This window comes from Nicotiana tabacum, chromosome 21 (assembly GCF_000715075.1).
Source record: "Nicotiana tabacum cultivar K326 chromosome 21, ASM71507v2, whole genome shotgun sequence".
NCBI lineage: Eukaryota > Viridiplantae > Streptophyta > Magnoliopsida > Solanales > Solanaceae > Nicotiana > Nicotiana tabacum.
The window spans coordinates 97,416,917-97,431,627 of NC_134100.1; the positions used below are offsets into that span (position 1 = coordinate 97,416,917).

Sequence of the window (14,711 nt, forward strand, 5' to 3'; positions counted from 1 at the left end):
TTTTTTATTGACTATTTGGTATGTTGTATTAATCTGAGATTGTTAATTTTACTGTTTTATCCATAGATAACTTATCCTGAAATTACTATTTCATCATCTGGCAGGTATAAGTCTGGATACTATTTTAGTCCGGGGATTAGTAACCAAACAAAGAATAAGATGTCACTAAATTTTTATCCCATAATTATTTTTGTTTATCCATCATACCAAATGACCCCTAAAGAGTTTATTTGCATTATCAATTCATCCAATAAATATTGATAGATAACAATCTTAAAAAGTGAAATTTTTATTTTTAAAAATAAAATAGGTTACCCCCTATTACATCATGTATGCATGACTTGATGATAGTATAAATTATTTTTTCACTAGTACTATCGGTGTAAATGAGCTAAACTCAATTCTGATATGCGATTATCCGTTTTTAGGTGTGCTTTCTCGTGTCTGAAAGGACATATACATTGATAATTAATTACATGCGTAAAAGGCATTAATTGTTTGTAGTTTCAAAGATTATAGATAAGCCAATGTAACTATTTCATTCTCTGATCAGATGATTAATAACATGTAAGCGTGATCTGAAGAATGATTATTAGAAGAACAATAGTCAGAAAGAGGAGTTTACCAACAAATAAAAAAGGTCATTTGAGATTTGTTTAATTTTTTTGGAGAATAATTCAGGTGCATGCGCAAGAACCCAAAGGAGTAAGTGAAATACTCTTTTCTTTATCTGTGTGATTTTTTTGGGTGTATTTAAGTAGGATATATTGAAGGAGAGTTTTGGAGTAACAATAAAGTTGTTTATGTGTGATATATAGGTTATGAGTTCGAACCGTATGTGAAAGAAGCCAGTAATATTTGTATTATGATAGATTATCTACATTACAATTCTTGGAATGCAACCCTTCTTCCTGGACTCACTTTAAATACGAAAATACTTTGTACACCAAATTATTTTTTTCTAAGGAGGATATAAGAATGAAGAAATCATAAATAATTAAGTTGCTACCTAATTGACATCATTCCCTCACATTCTTCTCCTTCTCATCCCAAGGCAGCTGCTAAGCCCTACCCCCTTTATACATCTCCATTTTCTCTATTCCTTGCCATCATTTCCAACCAAACCCAATTAAACTTTTTCCACCTCAAGTCATAAATCTTTATATATGGAGACTTGCAGTTTTTTTGGTATATAATCCCATAGTCTGATCAAGTCATATGCTTGTTATTGAGTTCCCCCCTATCTATTCAGCAATCCCCCCCCCCCCCCCCCCCCCCCCCAAAAAAAAAAAAACCAACCAAACCCAATTAAACTTTTTCCACCTCAAGTCATAAATCTTTATATATGGAGACTTGCAGTTTTTTTGGTATATAATCCCATAGTCTGATCAAGTCATATGCTTGTTATTGAGTTCCCCCCTATCTATTCATTCTATCTCTGAGAAAACCCTAATTTGAGTCCTCATTTTATAAGTTTTTTTTTTCCCATATTAAACAGTCATCCGAAACAACTAGCTCTCTACTGATTTTCTATCTATCTTCTGTTTACTACTACTATAGTACTCGTTTTACCAATGAAGAAATGATGAACCCTGGAGCTATATATTAGGTTTTGAGCTTTCTCATGTCTTTTGATAGAATTTAGATAAGTTAATCTCTATATACTGATTCATATAGCTCATCTTGTTTTTTTGATGACCGAGAAATCTGTCTGGGCCAATCCTTTGGACCAACCGCAGCCTTCGAAACTCGTTGGATAATGGGCCCGTCCCTCTACCCTTCTCTACTTAAATACTAGGCTTTGCTTTGCATGGTGTGAGGCTTGAACCTGTGACCTAAGACACAAATCCACCACCTTTTGCCACTTGAACTAGGCCATGGGGCAATCTTTTACCTTATTATAGGTCATGTTCTCCTCCATCTTCTGATTCTGTTCGATATCCCACATCGATCGGTGTTAGATCCTTTGTTCAATCATCTTTGCGATTGAGTTAGGCTCAAAGTTTACTTTTTTTATCATGGTGTCAAAGTCAAGTCTACCTAATTCTTGTTTCAACCCCGATGTTGCCCCCTCCCCCTCTCACTATATTATATTTTTCATGCTCCAATTGCTAGGGCATGCTGGGGTGTTGGTCCTTTGATCTCGTTATATAGTCTCGGGTAATTCTCACATCTGGAGTGAAACCTAAAATCCATTTCTTTATCAGAGTATTCGAACCCAATATGGAGCTAATGTATATTCTTTCTTTTGATATTGGCTTTTCACATATCCACTTTTTTTGTGGTCAAACAGCAGCCAAATAAAAAAGGCCTAAGTTTGACTCAAAGAAAAGAAACACTTCACCATGTCAATTATGTCAAGTAAATTAAAGGAAGCGATGTTGGTGAGGTTCAATCCGAAGACGTGTTTACGTTTTGTTTTCGTAAAAAACGATCTCAGATTGAGCCGTGCCAATATCACTTCCTATATATTACGTACCATTTTATTTATCTATTTTTCTTGTCCATGAGCAGGTTTTATAATTTTATTCTATAGCTATGTTATTCAAGCCAACTTGTGTTGGCCTCTAATTTTATGGGGGTGTCAGACCTTTCACCAATACAAGTATCGGATAACTCTGTTCACTAAGACTTGAACAGACGGGAATAAATTACTTTGTATTTTTGCCTTAACTAGAATTTGAACACAAGACCTCATACTTCTTAATTAATTACTAGGCCAATCCTTTGGACAACAGGTTTTACATTTCTCTTCCTCTTTTCTTTTCTTTTTTCTTCTAGACAATGAAACTCGTTGTTTACTCAGAGAAGTGTGTATATATTGGTATACTACAATATCACATTAGGTTTAAATCACAATATTTGTTTTAGTCTTTAAATCGTTATATTTGGTTACGAACATAAATTAGATGGTATATGATTCAATTTATCCTGCTTAATTGGCTTATTCTGCTATCCTACTTAGGTATATTTCTTTTTGGAATTAATTCCTACTTAGGTATATGATATCTCACAAGATAGAACAAATAATTCCACCTTAGCTCAAACGCTCAAATGTGATAAATGTATCTTATCTGTTGTTCTGAACATATGATAAATGTATGTTTTTCTGTCTAGCTAGTATGGATTGGTATTCTAGTTGAAAGTAATTAACTGCCTAATTTAGCTTTCTTCTTTATTATATCTAACATAATTAATGTTTAAGTCTTTGGCTATATACGTATAGGTTTTGGATTGCTAGTTACCTACCTTCTGGGAATAATTGATGTTACTGCCTCTAAACATCGTAAGTTTCCTTACTTTTTCTTTCTTCAATATCGCCTATGAGGAATTATTTTTTGGTTATTTTAATTGACACTAATTGAGATCATGTTTAATAACACAAAGACGACATATTTCAATTTTTCCCCCTCTTTGAATGTTTCTCCATAAAAATTGTGAATAATGTGCCCGCCAATATTAACCATGAAAAAGGGTCAAAAATGTCCATAACGTATTGAAAATGGCTTATAAATACCATTCGTTAACCTTTTGGTCTAAATATACTCCTAAAATATTTTTTGAATTTAAATATACTCATGAAACTAACAGACCAAGCATGGATAAATTTGGATCTTTAAAATATCCACATGACTTTTTCTAAACTTGCCACGTGTATTATTTACAATTAGATTTTACCCACACATTTTCTTATTATAACCCGAGCCGCTTGAGTCCGGTCATAACCTTGACAAGATGAAGACCATACTGTCATCATCTGAAACTATGGATATCCTAGAAGGCGTGAATATTAATTAAGGTGAAGGTGAAGCAAATCGAAGCAGAGGTATTTATGAGTCATTTTCAATACGTTAGGGATACTTTAACCCTTTTGCTTATTAACTATTTCCAATAGGTTTTAGTTGTACTAAATAATTTGGGAATGGTTTTGTATGTTTGACTAATATGTGTTAAGAAGTAAAGAAAGTACGTACCATTATAAAAGAAAAAAACTTGAGAGTCAAAAGACTTTGTATTGATTCAAGATCACATATTGCAAAGTAAATTTCACTCTTTCTTTCTCTTATTTTTCCAGGAGATGAAGCATAACTAATTTCCGTGGACTTAATGCAGTAGCTAAACCAACCAGTTATACAAATAGCTAATAATAGGACATTTCCCTTTGACAGCTGGATTTATGTGGACCCCATATCCTCTTACTTTTTCCAGATTATATTTATTTAGTTTTAAAAAACTTAATTTTTTTGGGACCCACCTCTGTTATTTCTAAATTACTGTATTTTTTTTATTTTGAAAGAAAAACATCTCTCTCTATTTGTCTGTGTACTATAGAAAACATTGTTTCTCTCTTATCTTTTTTTGGTTTTCGTTTTTTCAATAACACCTGAAAATATTTAATTTCTTTTTTTATAGGAATAAATTGAAAATTTCTGAACAAATTCTTAGCCTAGTACTAGTACTAATCTATCTATATCTATATCTATATATCTATCTATATTTATCTATATCTATCTATATTATTATAAAAATACGAATGTTTAACAATAAATATTGAACGATCAAAATATTCTTAAAATATTGAACGACTTTTATTCCCTTAATTATTTATATTACAAGCAAATAAGAAAAGGACATAATTGGACACATTACACGTTAAAAATACAAAGTTGTGATAGAATACAAATTTAACCGAGTGAATGAAATAACAATTGGTTTTGGAGAAGGCATGTATTAAAATTTCGTGATTTGTTTCCCTGAACCTCAACATTATCTTTATCTTTTATAATTGTCTCTTTATCTTATATAATTATCTTATTTAGATAATTAGTAGTATATTTTTGGAAAATCAAAATCTTGTTAGATTCATCGAATCTCTATCTATACCTATTTATGAATATTTATATTATTATAAAAGGACAAAAATTATTTTTTTTTATACCCTTTAAAAGCTAAATTATTTTTTCCAGAAGATAAGTAATGCTTGATTAACATTGTTGTGTATGGTCAAAACCAATTCTCAGTCATAAAAACCGGTCGAGACAATGACGTTTCAATCGAAGGGTATCCACATGGCGAGCTCGGACAAATTCTGAAGTAGAGATGTCGAGCTTCGAGCTATAAGACCAATCAACGGCAAAACTCGATATCATTATCGAGCCCGTGTCCGAATCGGACTACGGGGTAACGCCGATCGACACAGGCCCCGAATATCGATGCTCCAAGGCAGAACCGAGCTCGAACTAAGATTGGGGATTCGATCTAGCACCAAGCTCGAGTCAGTGTCAAGCTCGCAGACAAGAGCCGTTACAACCGCACCAATGGAGAGAATCTTGGCGAGAATCAAGGGAGAGACAAACCATCATGGGTTCTCCACTATATGTATTATTTTATTATGTTGTTATAGATAAAGTAATGACTCTCTACTATAAAAAGGGAGATAGACTGCAATAGACAGGGGCCCTCCAAGATACCTTAAGATTTCATTGTGCTTGTTCTTCTAATATTTTTCAGTCTTCCCGTCCATCATTTTCCATTTCATAGCAAAAAATACCGGTATCGTCATTTTATATCAAAGAAATTTGCATACCCTTAGAACCATATCTAAATTTAACGTTATCCGATTTTCCGGGTAAATAGTTTGGCGCCCACCATGGGGCTAAGGGTAACGGTGATTGTTTGATATAAATCTACAGTACACTCCAGCTTACAACTTCGAATCAGCCATGGCTTTACCTATCGACCTCGAAGCCGGCCTTCAAGATGAAACCAACAACTTGGTGCCCGGGGCCGGAAGGCTACCTGACAACAGCAACGAGGCTCGAATCGAAGAACCCGAAATTCGAGCCGAAGTACCACTGGATATCAATTCGCAAATAGCTCTAGAAGCGAATCAGCGTTCTGAACCGGAGAGAAGCGTTCAGGGCGGTGCTCGATCCATAGTCCGAGACACCTACAGCACGGGGGAAATCGGGGTCAGCTTGCATATGATTTTTGAAATGTTACAAGCCCAACAAGCAGCGATAGCTCAGTTGTAGAGCCGAACTCATACGCAAAGCGGGCCGAACTCCAATCCACTTCTTCGAGTAGTCACCCCAGAACGGAACCCGTCGTAGTGAAATCAAATGAGCAGGAATCGGGGACTGCTCCTGAAATTGCTAAATTGCTCGAGGAACTCACAAAGCGAGTCGAAACCAACGACAAAAAAATGGAAATGTATAACGCTAGGGTCGATCAAATTACGGGGGCTCCGCCAATGATAAAAGGGCTCGATTCGAAAAAATTCATACAAAAGCCTTTTCCCTCGAGCGCGGCCCCAAAACCAATCCCCAAAAAATTCCGTATGCCCGAAATTTCCAAATATAACGGTATGACCGATCCTAACGAACACGTCACCTCCTACACATGTGCCATCAAAGGCAACGATTTGGAGGATGATGAAATCGAATCCGTGTTGTTGAAAAAGTTTGGAGAGACCCTCACAAAGGGAGCAATGATCTGGTATCACAACTTACCACCAAATTCCATTGATTCTTTCGCCATGTTAGCAGACTCGTTCGTAAAAACACATGTTGTGGCCATAAAGGTTGCAACAAGGAAATCAGACCTCTTCAAAGTAAAACAAAGGGGTAACGAAATGCTGAGGGAATTCATATCCCGATTTCAAATAGAGCGTATGGACTTGCCACCGGTCACAGACGATTGGGTCGTACAAGCTTTCACCCAAGGACTGAACGGGCTAAGTTCGACAGCATCACATCGGCTGAAATAAAATTTGATCGAGTACCCAGCAATAACTTGGGCAGATGTACACAACCGGTACCAATCAAAAATTGGGAGCTCCGTATGGGCCCGTACGTCAGAACCACACAACCACTAAAAATCAAAGGGAAACCAACAGAGAACAAAGGTTGAACAGAGATCGATACCAACCGTACGACACAGATCGGATGAACAACGATTCAGCACGTGATACGGTTCGGAACAACTGAAGGATTGATCGGGGGCAAAATTCTCGGGGACTTATGAGCAAGAGCGGCTTTGATAAATATACAAATCCTATAGAAATCCCTCGACTATCAGAGTATAACTTCAACATTGGTACATCCGCCATCGTATCGGCCATCGGACGCATCAAAGACACCAGATGGCCTCGACCCATGCAAACCGATCCTGCCCAAAGGAATCCCAATCAAATGTGCGAATATCATGGCACCCATGGCCACAAAATGGAAGATTGCAGGCAACTAAGAGAGGAAGTGGCCCGCTTATTTAACAAAGGGCACCTTCGGAAATTTCTGAGCGATAGGGCGAAGAACCATTTTAGAGATAGGGCGATAGGGCGAAGAACCAGAAGAACCGCAACACGTCATTCCGATGCTTAAACACACTAAAACGTCGATTGTGAAGCGATCTCGAACTCAAGATTATGCACCCACATGGACTTTATCCTTCAGTGATAAAGATACAGAGGGAATCATCTAACCCCATAATGATGCACTGGTAATATCCGTACTCATGAATAAAACTAAGATTAAGCGTGTGTTAATTGATCCAGGTAGCTCGGCCAATATCATCAGATCGAGGGTCGTAGAACAGCTCGGCCTGCAAGATCAGGTCGTACCCGCAACTCTGGTTCTAGACGGATTCAATATGGCATGTGAAACCACTAAAGGCGAGATTACCCTACCGATAAACGTGGCCAGAACCATCCAGCAAACAAAGTTTCACGTGATCGAAGGTGATATGAGATATAACGCCCTCTTCGGAAGGCCGTGGATCCACAACATGAGAGCCGTACCCTCGACCCTACACCAGGTCCTCAAATTCCCAACATCGGGAGGGGTCAAAATAGTGTACGGGGAACAACCGGCCGCAAAGGAAATGTTCTTCGTCGAAGAAGCAAAATCAATATCCTCGCCTTCACCAATAAAAGGATCAGGTTCGAAGCAGAGCGCCAAATAGCAATCACAGACATCGGCTTCGATCCGGCCAGGTAAGCAGAACGTTGAAGAAGACGATGATGATCGATGGATCCCTTGATCCTTCATAACCCCTAATGATTTCGATGCCACCAAATCAACAATTGAGGAACTGGAGCAAATCGTACTGATCGAACACTGGCCCGAACGAAAGGTATACCTGGGAACGGGTTTGAGCCCCGAAATCAGGAAGAAACTCATTCAATTTCTTATCAATAACATCGACTGATTTGCCTGGTCCAATCTAGATATAACAGGAATCCCGCCGGACATAACGACGCACCAGTTAAGCTTGAACCCTATGTTCAGACCGGTGAAGCAAAAAAAAAGGCCCCAGTCCGAGAAAAAGAACGCATTCATAAAGGACGAGTTAACCATACTTCTCAAGATAGGGTCCATTCGAAAAGTAAAATACCCCAAATGGTTAGCCAATGTGGTTGTTGTACCTAAAAAAGGAAACAAACTTAGAATGTGTGTAGACTATAAGGATTTGAACAAAGCATGCCCCAAAGATTCCTTTCCACTGCCCAACATCGATCGTATGATCGATGCCACGGCCGGCCACGAGATTCTCACCTTTCTCGACGCCTATTCCGGGTATAATCAAATTTAGATGAACTCGGACGACCGGGAAAAGACTTTATTTGTGACCCGATATGAAACATATTGTTATAACGTAATGCCCTTCTGGCTAAAAAATGCAGGAGCTACTTATCAACGCCTAGTAAACAGAATGTTCGAAGAACAAATAGGTAAAACGATGGAAGTCTATATTGATGACATGCTAGTTAAGTCCCTGTGCGCAGATGACCATTTGGCCCATTTGCAGGAAACGTTCGAGATTCTGAGGAAATTTAACATGAAGCTCAACCCCCAAAAATGTGCTTTCGGGGTCGATTCGGGCAAGTTCCTCGGCTTCATGGTCTCAAATCAGAGAATTGAGATCAACCCCGACAAAATCATGGCCATCGAAGACATCACCATTGTGGACAGCATGTAAGCTGTACAAAGGTTAACGTGAAGAATTGCCGCCTTAGGCCGGTTCATTTCAAGATCATCGGATCGAAGTCACAAATTTTTCTCCCTACTCAAAAAGAAGAACGACTTCGCCTGGACACTGGAATGCCAACAAGCGTTACAGGAATTGAAACGATACCTTTCGAGCCCGCCACTGCTTCATACTCCGAAAGCGGACGAGCAGCTCTACCTGTACTTGGCGGTATCGGAAGTCGCCGTAAGCAGCGTCCTAGTCAAAAAGAGCAAGGTACGCAATTTTCCGTTTATTACGTAAGTCGGACCTTAGGAGAAGCGGAAACTAGGTATCCGCACTTAGAAAAATTAGCATTTGCCCTGGTAAGCACATCTAGAAAGTTAAGGCCGTACTTTCTATGTCACCTCATAAGCGTATTAACCACCCCTAATATTTTACATAGGCCCGAACTATTAGGCCGATTGGCCAAATGGGCCATCGAACTCAGTGGGTACGATATCGAATATCAACCCCGCACGGCCATCAAGTCTCAAATTTTGGTAGACTTCGTGGCCGACTTCATGCCAACCCTCATACCCGAAGTCGAAAAGGAACTCCTTTTGAAATCAGGTATATCGTCCGAGGTATGGATCCTTTTTATGGACGGTGCTTCAAATATAAAGGGGTCCGGGTTAGGCATAGTTTTAAAACCCCCCACGGGTAACATTATTAGGCAAGCTATTAAAACTATCAGGTTAACGAACAACGAGGCTGAGTATGAAGCCATGATTGCAGGTCTCGAACTAGCTAGAAACTTGGGAGCAGAAGTCATTGAGGCGCACTGTGACTCTTTGCTGGTGGTGAGTCAAGTAAACAAAACCTTCTAAGTCCGAGAAGGTAGGATGCAAAGGTATCTGGACAAACTGCTTATCACCTTACACCATTTCAAACAATGGACCCTACGACATGTTCCACGAGAACGGAATAATGAGGTCGATGCTCTCGCAAATTTGGGATCGTCGGTCGAGATAGGTGATTTGAGCTCGGGGACTGTCGTCCAACTTTCAAGATCGGTAATCGAAGATGGGCACGCCGAAATAAATTCTACTAGCTTAACCTAGGATTGGAGAAATAAGTATATTGAATACTTAAAAAACGGAAAGCTCCTTTCAGACCCTAAAGATTCCAAGGCCCTACGGACTAAAGCTGCTCGATTTACGTTGGCTGCGGACGAAACACTATATCGAAGAACATTCGATGGACCGATGGCGGTATGCGTGGGTCCGGAAGATACCAATTACATCCTCCGGGAAGTACACAAGGGCACTTGTGGCAATCACTCCGGTGCCGACACATTAGTCCGAAAAGTGATCAGAGCGGGGTATTATTGGATCGATATGGGCAAAGATGCAAAAGAATTTGTTTGTAAATGTGATAAATGTCAGAGGTTTGCGCCAATGATCCATCAAGCCGGGGAGCAACTTCACTCGGTCCTAACCCCGTGGCCATTTATGAAATGGGGGATGGACATCGTCGGCCCTCTGCCGTCGACCCCAGGTAAAGCCAAATTTATTTTATTTACGACTGACTATTTTTCTAAGTGGGTTGAAGCGTAGGCGTTAGAGAAAATAAGAGAGAAAGAAGTCATAGACTTTATTTGGGATCATATCATATGCCGATTCGGGATACCTGCCGAAATAGTATGCGACAATGGGAAGCAATTCGTTGGCAGCAAAATCACAAAATTCCTCGAAGATCATAAAATAAGAAGGATATTATCAACACCATACCACCCCAGTGGGAACGGTCAAGCCGAATCAACGAACAAGACTATTCTTCAAAACCTGAAGAAGATATTGAACGACGCGAAGGAAAAATGGAGAGAAATCCTGCCCGAAGTCCTTTGGGCATACCGAGCAACGTCAAAATCCAGTACGGAGGCGACCCCATTCTCCTTAGTATATGGTTCCGAAGCATTGATACCAGTCGAAGTCGGTTAACCTAATCCCAGATTTCGATTCATGACGGAAGAATCAAATAACAAGGCTATGAACACCAGCCTTGAATTATCGGACGAAGGACAAGAAGCTGCCCTCATCCGATTGGCCGCCCAAAAGTAACGAATCGAAAGGTACTATAATCGAAGAACTAAACTCCGCCATTTCAATCCCGGGGACTTAGTGTTAAGAAAAGTCACCATCAATACTCGGAATCCAAATGAAGGAAAATTAGGACCAAATTGGGAAGGACCATACCAGGTGCTCGAGAACGTTGAAAAAGGATCATACAGTCTCGGCATCATAAACGGCAAACAACTATCAAGCAGTTGGAATGTATCACATCTAAAACGGTACTACTGCTGAGGTATGAATTTTCCATATTCATATAACTAACCCATGCAGAAGTCCGAACAAGAGCTGAAGAAGATCTTTCGATCAAGAGCACGCGTTGCACTCTTTTTCCCTTAGATCGATTTTCTCCCAAATGGGTTTTTCGGCAAGGTTTTTAATGAGGCAACCATCGATCGTGCTGCACTTTCAACAATATCTAAGGCCTCTTTTCGACGGACCTCGAATACCGGGGGAGCATCAGGGCCCTCAAAGACATCGAGTTCATATGCAAGAAAGTCATCTCACAACAAGGTTCCAGCAGGAAAAATTGTAAGAGCCAAATGGTCAAAATAAACCATGCTCATATAGATCGGCCCAAACATAAACACATGTGCAATGACTTGAGATTTATTGTGGAACCAGAATTAAGATTCACTCGACTATTAAGCCTACAGGCTACTGTTATTCCGAGTTCGAACAGAGCACTCACTCTACAATGCCTACGGGCTACTTACATTTCGAGTTCGAAACATTCACTCGACTATTAAGCCTACGGGCTACTGTTATTCCGAGTTCGAACAGAGCACTCACTCTACAATGCCTACGGGCTACTTACATTTCGAGTTCGAAACATTCACTCGACTATTAAGCCTACGGGCTACTGTTATTCTGAGTTCGAGCAAAGCACTCACTCTACCATTTAAGCCTACGGGCTACTTAAATTTCGAGTTCGAAACATTCACTCGACTATTAAGCCTACGGGCTACTGTTATTCCGAGTTCGAGCAAAGCACTCACTCTACCATTTAAGCCTACGGGCTACTTAAATTTCGAGTTCGAAACATTCACTCGACTATTAAGCCTACGGGCTACTTACATTCCGAGTTCGAAATAATCACTCGAATATTAAGCCTACGGGCTACCTTTATCTCAAGTTCGAGCAAGCATGCACTCGACCATTACGCCTACGGGCTACAATATTTCAAGTTCCAAACATTCACTCGTTGGCTAATAAGCTACTTTTTACATCTACGGATTATGTTCTTTCAAAGTTTGAATCATCGACTCAACAAGCAAACCCAGGGGCTACAAATCTGATCGATCAGAGAGACTACAAGGTCAACATTCGATTAAAAGTCTTCACAGAACAAAAACAAGTCGACCTGATTATACATATATATACGAAAATTGCCTACGACACGAAGAATTCAAAACTAAGCTTCCTGGTCGAGCTCTTCCCCGTCCTCGGATTCGCTTTCGCTACCATCATCATCAAAAGCCAAGGCTTCAGCTTCCGCTTCGAGCTGTTTTGCCTTTTTTACCTCTTCGGTAAGGTCGAAACCTCGAGCGTGTATCTCCTCGAGGGTCTCCCTCCGAGACCTACACTTAGCAAGTTCGGAAACCCAATGAGCTCGAGTATCGGCGACCTTCCCTACTGCCCGGGCCTCCATCTGAGCAGCCTCAGCATCAGCCCGATATACAGCAATGGACTTATCCGCCAAGACTTTCGATGACTCAACCTCCGCCTTAGCCTCAACAAGTCATGTTTCATGCTCCTCAATTTCTTAGCTTGAATCGACCGCTTTTGCTTGACACTTCGAAGTTGAACGTCGACCGATAAAAATTTTGTTAAGATGGTTTATTTTTTCGCTGCCAGGCGGTCGAGGGTCTCCTTCCACCGATTGCATTCAGCTCGGATTTGATCGACTTCTTCTCGAAGTAACCCGATCTTTTCGATCTTTTGCTGCAACTGAGACAATGAAGGGTTAACTTCCACAGTTGAGTCAGACCCATACTTTAACAGAACGAGGTTCACCTGCTTATCGAGCTTGACCCCTTCTTCACGGACCTTAGCCAAATCTGCTTGGAGGTCCTTTATAGCCTCGTCCTTTTGGCTGCAAAGAAGCCGCAGGGCATATCTCTCACCTGAGACCTTCCGGAGCTCGGCCTCACACTGACTAAGATCGACTTGAAATCTACCATTGGCCTGCACAGTAAGAAACACGAGTCAAGTATGGAAAAGAACAAAGAAATGAAGTATGGAAGAATCATTACCCTAGTAATGAAATGCTGAGCCTCCTCTAATAAAGGAGAAGCGTCACCGATATCGGAACCATCGTCGACTCCAGTAAAACAATCCCTAAAAGGATCCCCTGCACCAGAGCCTGTGCCGATATCGGGAGTCTTCAATTCTCGAGCTTCCTTCAGCGCCTCCTCAGAAAAAGATGGAAGAGAAGGCGAATCACCCATTGTCATAGCCCCGAGCAAATCGCTCGGAGTACTCCGGTTGAGATTCTGGTCTTCGGAAACAACCCCGACAGGCACAGCCGCCATCAGCTCGGGAGATCTGGCAACCTCGATGGCCTCCGTAGACTGGACTACCAAAGCCGAGGAGCTATTTTCTTCTTCTTCTTCTTCTCTTAGTCGTTGGACCGAGTCAATCGAAAGGGCAATTATTTTTCTCTTCACCCTGCGAGTTTTGGGCTTGGGGTCCTCTGACCGAGAGGAAGCTTTTCGCTTCTTATCTTCCCCCTGTTTAGGGACCAGGGACTTGTTTCCTTCTTCGCCGCTCGAAGGCCTCAAAGCGGTATCCCTGGTTACGCCTGCACAAGAGGAAATCGGTAACGAATAGAACGCAAAGAATACTTCGAAAGAAACAAGAAGCAAACCTCACCATGGTTCTTGGCCTCCCATATGCCTTTTGCCAAATCACGCCAAGCGCGCTCGGCGTAAAAGGAGGTCGACGCCAACTTCCGAACCCAGTCCTCGAGGTCAGGCACTGCTTGTAGAATCCAAGGGGCAGCTGAACATCAGGGAAGAACATCAGAAAAAATCGAAAAAGCACCTGAAAAGTAAACAAAAATCACTTATGGTCAAAATTTCATTCTTCAGGGAACGACATCTTCTCCTCCGGAATGAGATCACGGGTCCTCACTCGGATATAACGACCCATCCAACCTCGATCCTTGTCTTCATCGATGCTCGACATCAATGCCTTTGATGCCCGACGATGAAGTCTGATTAGTCCTCGAAAGATCTGAGGCCGATACAGTCATACAAGGTGGTTCAAAGAAAAATCCAACCCCCCGGCTTTGATAGAGAAGAAGCGCAATAAGATCACTATACGCCATAAAGAGGGATGAATTTGGCCAAGGGTGACTTGATACCTTTTGCAGAAATCAATAATCACCGGGTCGACGGGTCCCAGTATGAAGGGATAAGTATAAACACTTAAAAACCCCTCCACGTAAGTGGTAACATCCTCATTGGAAGACGAAATTTGCAACACGACCTCGGAACCCCAGTTGCAGTTTTTTCGGACGGCCTCGAGGTGATCCTCCATTATAGAGCATGTATACATCGATACGTGTTCGCATCGACCCGGAACGGAGGAAGGGTTCTCCACCTTAAAATCAGTTTTCAAAATGCACGG

At 40.9% G+C, this 14,711-nt stretch overlaps 1 long non-coding RNA gene across 1 annotated transcript; it reads left to right on the forward strand.

Annotated features, from left to right (window-relative positions):
• The first annotated feature begins 1,293 nt into the window (after positions 1-1,293).
• On the forward strand, positions 1,294-5,461 carry LOC142175085 (uncharacterized). The gene is made up of 3 exons (XR_012704273.1): positions 1,294-2,160; positions 3,227-3,286; positions 5,022-5,461. It is a non-coding gene; the product is annotated as an uncharacterized LOC142175085 (long non-coding RNA).
• Positions 5,462-14,711: the final 9,250 nt, after the last annotated feature.